Consider the following 8,361-nt stretch of genomic DNA (forward strand, 5'->3'; position numbering starts at 1 on the left):
TGAAAATAGAAAACAAAAAAAAAAAAAAAAAAAAAAAAGGGCCATGATGGAAATAGAACACATTTATGTTTGGCAGAAACAAAAAATATATATAATATATTTTTTTTTTTTTTGACATTTTCAAAATTTCGAGATATGCTAGTATTAGAGGATAAAATATAAATTTAAAATGGATTTTTAATCGGTGAATTGTCCAAAAATAAAATTATTTTTAATTTTTTTTTTCTCTTCACCCCTGCCTCGCCAACCCATCAGGACGGGTTTTTTTGCCATCAATATACCTAATTTCTCAATTTTTCTAATTAACGATAGTTACCAAAGTTATCAAATTGAATTCGTAAGTTAACCCAATCAAAGTATCAAGTTTCCAAATTTGCTTAGAAGATAAAAGGTACTAGAACCAATATATCTCGTTATATGACATTATAAATCTACAAAAAAGCCACATGGCCACGACAATCGCCTCTCCAATAAGGGGCGCCATGTGACAACCCTCTTTTTTGGTAAAATTTGTCATTAAATTAAATTGTTCAAATACTAACATTTTTACACTTGATCGATCATGCCGTGTGAAATAAACATGGAGCTAAGATATGTTACTTTTAATTGAAAAAGTAAAAATCATGATATTGGTTAATTTAAATAATAATTTATGGTCAACACAACTAAATAGAAAAGAAATAACTAGTTGTTGAATTAAATTATTCATATATAAAATCACATTTTTCAGGATAGCGAAATATTTCAAGTGAAACAATTCAAACAACCCGAGTATGTCATTTTTATTGAAAATGTAACATAGTACAATACTTTATCTAAGATTAAAAACTAACAGCCAATTATTGGATTAGATTGTGTAAAATAACCTATACTTCAAAGATATCGTATAAAAAAAATTCAAGAAACTAACAAATTTAAAATTACGAATCAAATATATAACTAGTAAAATAACATATGTTACTTTCTTTCAAACATATGTTACTTAACATGTTACTTTAAAATGAGAAATCTTTACATCAATAAAGAGTTATATGATTCAATTTTACGAAGATAAAGGAACTTGAATTATGAGTTCAATTTGGCAAGTTTTGGTAGTGTGATCTAACATGCATGGGGTTGATTATTCTTATTTTTATTTTTATTTTCCCTAAAGGTAATATACAATGTAGGGGTGTCAAAATAGGTGGACCAAGTTCATCAGCCCATTTAAAATTAGACCCAGTTTGACCCATGTGGGTTTGAGCCAACCTTTCTAAACAGTGGAAATTAAAAAATCTAATACATTTAAAGATTACATATCATAAATCATAGGCAAAGTTTAATCTTTCAAAAATCAGATTTCTTTTTATAAATAAATATATTAACTCGCTCTATCTATCGTCGATGGTCTTGGTGGCGACGGTGATGGATACAAATCAATTTGTCAGCGTCCAGTGTTGTAATTTTTTTTTTAAATTGAAGATGATTGGGCAAAGGTGGTGTGGTGGAGATATGGATTGTGGTGGCTATGTAACAATGGTGATTTTGGAGACGCCGTTGTTGCTCATGAATGAAAATTTAGTATTGGTGGCAACAGTGGTGGATACAAATTAGATCTTGTTGTAGCTGGTGGCGTGGTGATGTCGATGGTGTTTGTGTGGTGACGATGCTGTGGGCAGCGCTGTGGTGGTGATGGTGTTTATGTGGTGACGGTGCTATGGGTGGCCTATGGTGGTGATGGCATTTGTTTGGTGATGGTGCTATGGGTAGCTTGTGGTGGTGATGATATTTGTGTGGTGGATACAGATCAATTTGTCAGCATCGAGTGTTGTAATTTTTTATTTTTTAAATTGAAGATGATTGGGCAAAGGTGGTGTGGTGGAGATATGGATTGTGGTGTATGATAATGGTGGTGGCTATGTTACAATGGTGATTTTGGAGACACCGCTGTTGCTCATGAATGAAAATTTAGTATTGGTGGCGACAGCGATGGGTACAAATCAGATCTTGTTGTAGCTGGTGTCGTGGTGGTGTCGATGGTGTTTGTGTGGTGACAATGCTGTGGGCGGCGACATGGTGGTGATGGCGTTTATGGGGTGATGGTGTTTATGGGGTGACGATGCTATGGGTGGCCTATGGTGGTGATGGTATTTGTGTGGTGGATCTAGCGGTTTGAGTGAGTTTTGTGGAGGTGACTATGAATTTGCGATGGCGGTGGTGTTCTGTGTGGTTGTGGTTTTGGTGACGATGGTTTGCGGTGGTGCTGTTACAAGTTATAGGATGATGGTGGTGGTGCGGTAGTGGTGATGTTTTTTTGGTTGTTGGAGTAGTGGTGGTCGTTTGTTGTTGGGAATTTGTGTGGTTTTAGCATTGGTGAAGCTGGCGATGCTGGTGGATTTGACGAGGTGGTGGTTGGCGATGTTTGCAGTGGGTGGAAAGAGTATTTGTGACCAATTATGTTATAATCATTAAATTGTTAATTTGTAATCGGTAAATAATATGTGGTCGAATATGTGATCGTGACTAAATTTATAAGACGTGACCTGTAATTTGTTACTGTGACTTACAATTGATTAAGTTGTGACCAAAAAGTTAACCGTGACCAATTAATCTAATAATTTGAAATGAATATACGAGTTGTGACCAATAAAAGTTTTGATTCTATGACCAATGAATAATCTATGACATATAAAAAAATTTATTCGTGACCGAAAAATAATATATAACCTATAAATTTTTTGATTTGTGACCGAGAAATAAATTGTGACTAATAAATTAATAAGTTTGTAACTAGAAATTAATCCGTGACTAATTAATTTTTTGATTTATGACCGATGAACAAATAGTGACTTGGCAAATTTTTGGAATTGTGATTGTAAAATAATTTGTGACATAAAATTTCCGATTTGTGATTAAAAAATAATAAATTAGTAATTAAATTGTTAATTCGTGACCAAATTGTATAAATTTGTGACCGAAATATATTAAATTAATAAAATAATTAATTAAAAAATTAAATCACTATTAAATTTTAATAAAAATATGATTTTTGAATTTTGAAATTTGTTTTCTTAATTTTGAAATATACAATACTTAATCTCTCACTTATGAAATTTCCCCATCTAAAAATATGATTTAGGTTAAGCCAAGACCATCTTCAAAATTAAAATTTGGACTGGCCACAAATAATGACGAGCCTACAAAAAGATGCATTTAAATATGTGCAAATTGGTTAGATCCACACTTTATGATTCATGTAAGAGCACATGTAAATAAGTCATTTTATTCCACTAGCAAAATATAAAACTGACACTTCCCATCATCATCTCTCAAAACAAATTTATAACGTCTACAAGGATTTCAGCATTAGGAGTTAAATTACATATAGAATTGAGATCTTATACAATATGGAGAACATCATACTTGGCTAACCCTATATTGAAATCGCGTGAAGAAGCAAATGGCATGCCTTCTTCAAGATAGTAGCCCCAGACTCTCTTGTAACAAGAAGCCAAATACTAACGTAGCGAAAGGTTATAGGAAAGATGAACAAATTTCACAAAGATGAAATTCATGAAAAAAATTATTTCTCTCAATCAATACGGCCACAAAGAGCTTACAATGCTTTATATAGGAAAAATTCTAGGAAAATTCAGAAAAAAATAATAATAAAAAAGTATTTTTTTCAAAAATGGAAAAATTCGAGATTATGATTAAAATTGAAAGTCCTAATCTTAAAGGTTATTCTCTAACAAACGAAATTCAAATCCAACTTAAATTGAAAGAGATATAACCAAAATAAAATTTACCGAAAAAGGAAAAATGTTTAAATAAAAACCTAGATGAAGGAATTTGCCTAAAATTGAGCCTACTTCAGGAGTAAAGCTACTGAATTTTGTGCATTGATCCGTTTCCAATCAAATTTGACTAAACTTTCGCAAAAAATGGACAATCCCAACATTTCTCCAAAAATCTGGAAATTGCCTACTTCTACATGTGCCGATCCCATTTTTCCATAAAGTATAATTCCTTCTGCATCACACCATTCCCCACTGGTTGAGAAAAATTTGCCCTCGAATTTGGTGGGGAAGTAACGTCATCATCATAATTATTACCTCAAAATGGCACCAAATGATTGACATTAAAACATTGGATGTACAAATGTGATTGGGCAGCTTCAAACGATATGCATTGGAATTAATCTTTTTAATGATCTCCAATAGACCAATTTTGCTTGCAGAAAGCTTGGTACATTCATGAGCAGGAATATGGTCCTTTGTCAACACTACCCAAACAAAGTTACCAACCACAAACTCGACATAGCGATGTTTAAGATCCGCATCATGCTTATGCTTAGTAACAACAGCTTGCAAATGATCACAAGTTTGTGAAGGAACTTGCTGCAACTACTTAATGAAGTCCTCCGTTTTACCTTACATTTTAACAGTCGCAGAAACTAGAACTAGATCAAGAAGATTACAAGAAACAAGGCCATACACCACCTGAAAAGAATTAAAGCCTGTACTTCGATTAACTTCATGATCGTAAACAAATTCTGTCTGACACAAATTTTGATCCCAAGACTTAATGTGATCACTAGCTAAAACAATGTAGTAAATTACCCAAGGAATGGTTGACAAACTCTGTTTGAGGATGATATGCACTATTGAAGTCCAACTATGTTTTGGCTATATTCCATAAATTGCGCCAAAAGTGACTAAGAAAATGCATATCCCAGTTAGACCAATAGAAATTGGAAGTCCATGTAGATGATAAACCTCACGAAAATACAGCAATGCCACTCTAATAGTATCGTAGTCTTCTTGCAGAGAATGAAATGGACCATCTTAGAGAAACAATCAACCACCACAAAAATAGAACCAAATCCATGCCAAGTCCTGGGAAGCCCCAAGATGAAGTCCATATTGACATCTGTCCACGGTTGGGTCGAAATAGGCAAGGGTATATACAAACTAGCATTTATAGCATTGCCTTTAGCAAGATGACATGTTCGACAACGCTCCACGAACTTACCAACATCTTTATGCAATAAAGGAAAAAAAATAAAAAGCAACAACTAGATGTAATGTTCGACCACGCCCCACGTGGCCGTCATTATGCAACTATTGAATTATCTTAAGTCGCAAAGTGCCCTTAGGAATACATAACTGATTTCCCTAAAAAGAAAACCATCAACCCACACCAATTCTGAATGCACACCCTACTGCAACTTTCGAATAATCTGTGAAAAATATGGATCGGTAGCATATAAATCACAAATAGTGTCAAAACCAGGGACCTCCACTATAATTCTGTCAGAAGAGTTTGTCGTCTACTCAATACATTTGCCACCTTGTTAAGAGCACATGTATTATGCTTAATCACAAAAGTAAACTACTGCAAATAAGCAATCTAAGAAGCATGCCAGCAGATACCTTATCTTGAATATTAAGATGTTTAAGGCGTTGTGGTCAGTATACAAAATGAATTTCTTCTAGAACAAATAATAACACTATTGTCGAGCCGCCTAGACTATTGCATAGAACTCCACATTCTAAGTATTATATCGAGACTTAGGGCCAGAAATTTTCTCACTGAAATATGCAATAGGACAATTGTTCTGGCTTAGCACACTACCAATACCCACCTTCGAAGCATCACAATACAACTCAAACGACTGAGTAAAATCAGGGAACACCAAAATTGGTACAGTTGTCAATTTCTGCTTAATCAACAAAGAGATGCCTCTGCCTCAAGAGTCTACTGGAACTTGCCACCCTTCATGCAATCTGTAATTTGCGCTATGATACTACTGAAATGTGGTATAAACCTGCAGTAAAACGAAGCAAGGCCATGAAAACTCCACATTTATATAATCGTCTTAGGCTATGGTCACTGATTTATTGCTTCTACTTTTGATGTATCAACTGCTTACCCCTCTTTCAACACCACATAACCCAAAAATACAACCCGATTAGTCATAAGGGTCTCCTTCTTCACTGCAGCATAAAATTTATCCTTGCCAAGGACTAAAAGAATTTTTCAAAGGTGCTGGACATGATCATCACTGTTAGCACTATAAATTAGCAATATCATCAAAGTAAATTACAACAAATTTATCGATGAATGGATGAAGAGCTTGATTCATAACCCGTATAAAAGTACTTGGCAAATTGGAAAGGCTGAATGACATGACTAACCACTTGTATAACCCCTACCTCATCTTAAAGGTTATCTTCCACTCATCCCCTGGCCTGATACGAATCTAATGGCACCCACTCTTCAAATCCAATTTACTGAATACGTAAGCACTGGTAAGCTGATCTAGTAAGTCATCCAAGTGAGGGATAGAAAAAGGGTAACGTATCGTAATCTTATTGATCGCTCTACTGTCCATGCACATACACTACGTGTCATCCTTCTTTGGTATAAAGAGAGTAGGAATAGCACAAAGACTAAGACTTTTCCTGATGTGCTCTTTCACCAAAAGCTTATCCATCTGTCTACCCAACTCATTATATTCAGTAGGGCTCATCATGTAATGTACTCGATTGGGAAAAGTAGCATTTGGAACTAAATCAATCTGATGTTGAATATCCCGTAATAGTGGCAACCCATCTGGAAGCTCTTCTGGGAAAACCTCCTAAAATTCTTCCAATAAGGGCCGAATTCTATAAGAGACCTCTGCTCAGTATCAAATGATTTTCTTACTAACACATTTACTACACCAGATTCTATCATCCCCATCTCAAACTTCGGTTTGGTTAACAAATTGGTACTGCCTTCAACTGTCTTTGCTGGGCTCTTGTCGGGTAGTAACACAATTTTCTTTTTCCTAAACGAAAAGCTATACGTGTTGGTATATCCATCATGCAACGAGTGTCAATCAAATTGCCAAAGCCTCCCTAATAGCAAATGGCATGCATCCATCTCCAACGTATCACACAGAACCTGGTCTTTGTACGTAAGTCCAACGGAAAAACTGAGTAAAGAACGCTGAGATACTTCAACATTGTTGCCTCTTTTCAACCAAGCCAACTTATACGGTTTGGGATGTTTATCGGTCTGCAAACCTAATTTCTTAATGACCTCCTTAGCCATCACATTCTCCCAACTCCCAGAATCAATAACAAACTTGTAGATCCTTCCTCCAACAGTACATGTAGATTGGAAGATATTACTACGCAGCCAATCATTCTTACTCTCCAAGGGAGTAAAAAAAAAAAAATCTATCTCACCACGAATGCTTGACCCACATCACCAACAAAAAATTCCTCCTTTTCTATTGTTTCTTCAACATCTCCATTATCAAATGCAGGCACGTCCTTATAATCCCTACACCCCTCATCAACAAAGAGCCCTTTGTGTGAATTTTTGGGACATTCAAATTGTCTATAACCTATACCTCTGCAAGAGAAACAACGAATACCATCTCCAGAACATGTTGACTGTTGAACAAGATTTGCTCTAGAAGAACTAACTTGGCTAGGATTACTAGGGCATGTTGTCCACTACTGTGGTATACTTGGAAGGATCCCTTGTAGTGAAAGGACCTATATTTCGCATGGACTATTGTGTCTCTATCTGTATTGCCAGTTGATGCGCCTTAGAACTGTCATAGTATTAAACATATTTAGGGTGTCCTGTATTTGGGGATGAAGACCACCAACATATCGACACCAACTATTCATCTGTTTCAATTACCTCGTTTCAGGTAATCAGCATGTAAAACTCCACCGTATAATCACCAACTATCTTCAAGCCTTACCGCAAATTCTACAGTCGCTGATACATGGTCTGAACATAGCTAAGGTGCACAAACTATTTCTTCATGCGCTTTTTTAATTTATCCTAATACCCAATCTTTTCATTCCCTAGTTTGGATCTCGTCACCTTTGTCTGCTGCCACCACGTTGCTGCTCGCCCAAGAAATCTAGTCATAATGAGAGGCACGTGTTTACCTGCAGAAACTTCTTTAAATTCCAAGACCTTGTCCACTATAGTCACCCAATTCAAGAATTCTTCTGGATTAATTCACCATGGACATCAGAGATATCAACTTTAAATCTTGATTCCCAATGTCTATTCTCCTCTTGACCATCTCTTCTTCGTTGGATTGATAGATCTATTGGATGATCAAGTGGCGCAAATGGATTTTCATCTTCATAATCCTCTAATGGTTGGGTCATAGATGCATGTTAATATGGCACGAGTGCAGCGATTTGCTGGGTTAGCATCTCCACTTGTTAATGCAGCTGTGCGATCTCATCACATCTATTCACCTCTTCTACCGTGGCTTCAAGGGCTTCTGGACATCTCGTTGGCAGCATGTTGAAGGAACGAGCGCAGCTCTGATACCAATTGACATAACGAAAGGTTATA

This window comes from Olea europaea, unplaced genomic scaffold (assembly GCF_002742605.1).
Source record: "Olea europaea var. sylvestris unplaced genomic scaffold, O_europaea_v1 scaffold542, whole genome shotgun sequence".
Classification (NCBI taxonomy): Eukaryota; Viridiplantae; Streptophyta; class Magnoliopsida; order Lamiales; family Oleaceae; genus Olea; species Olea europaea.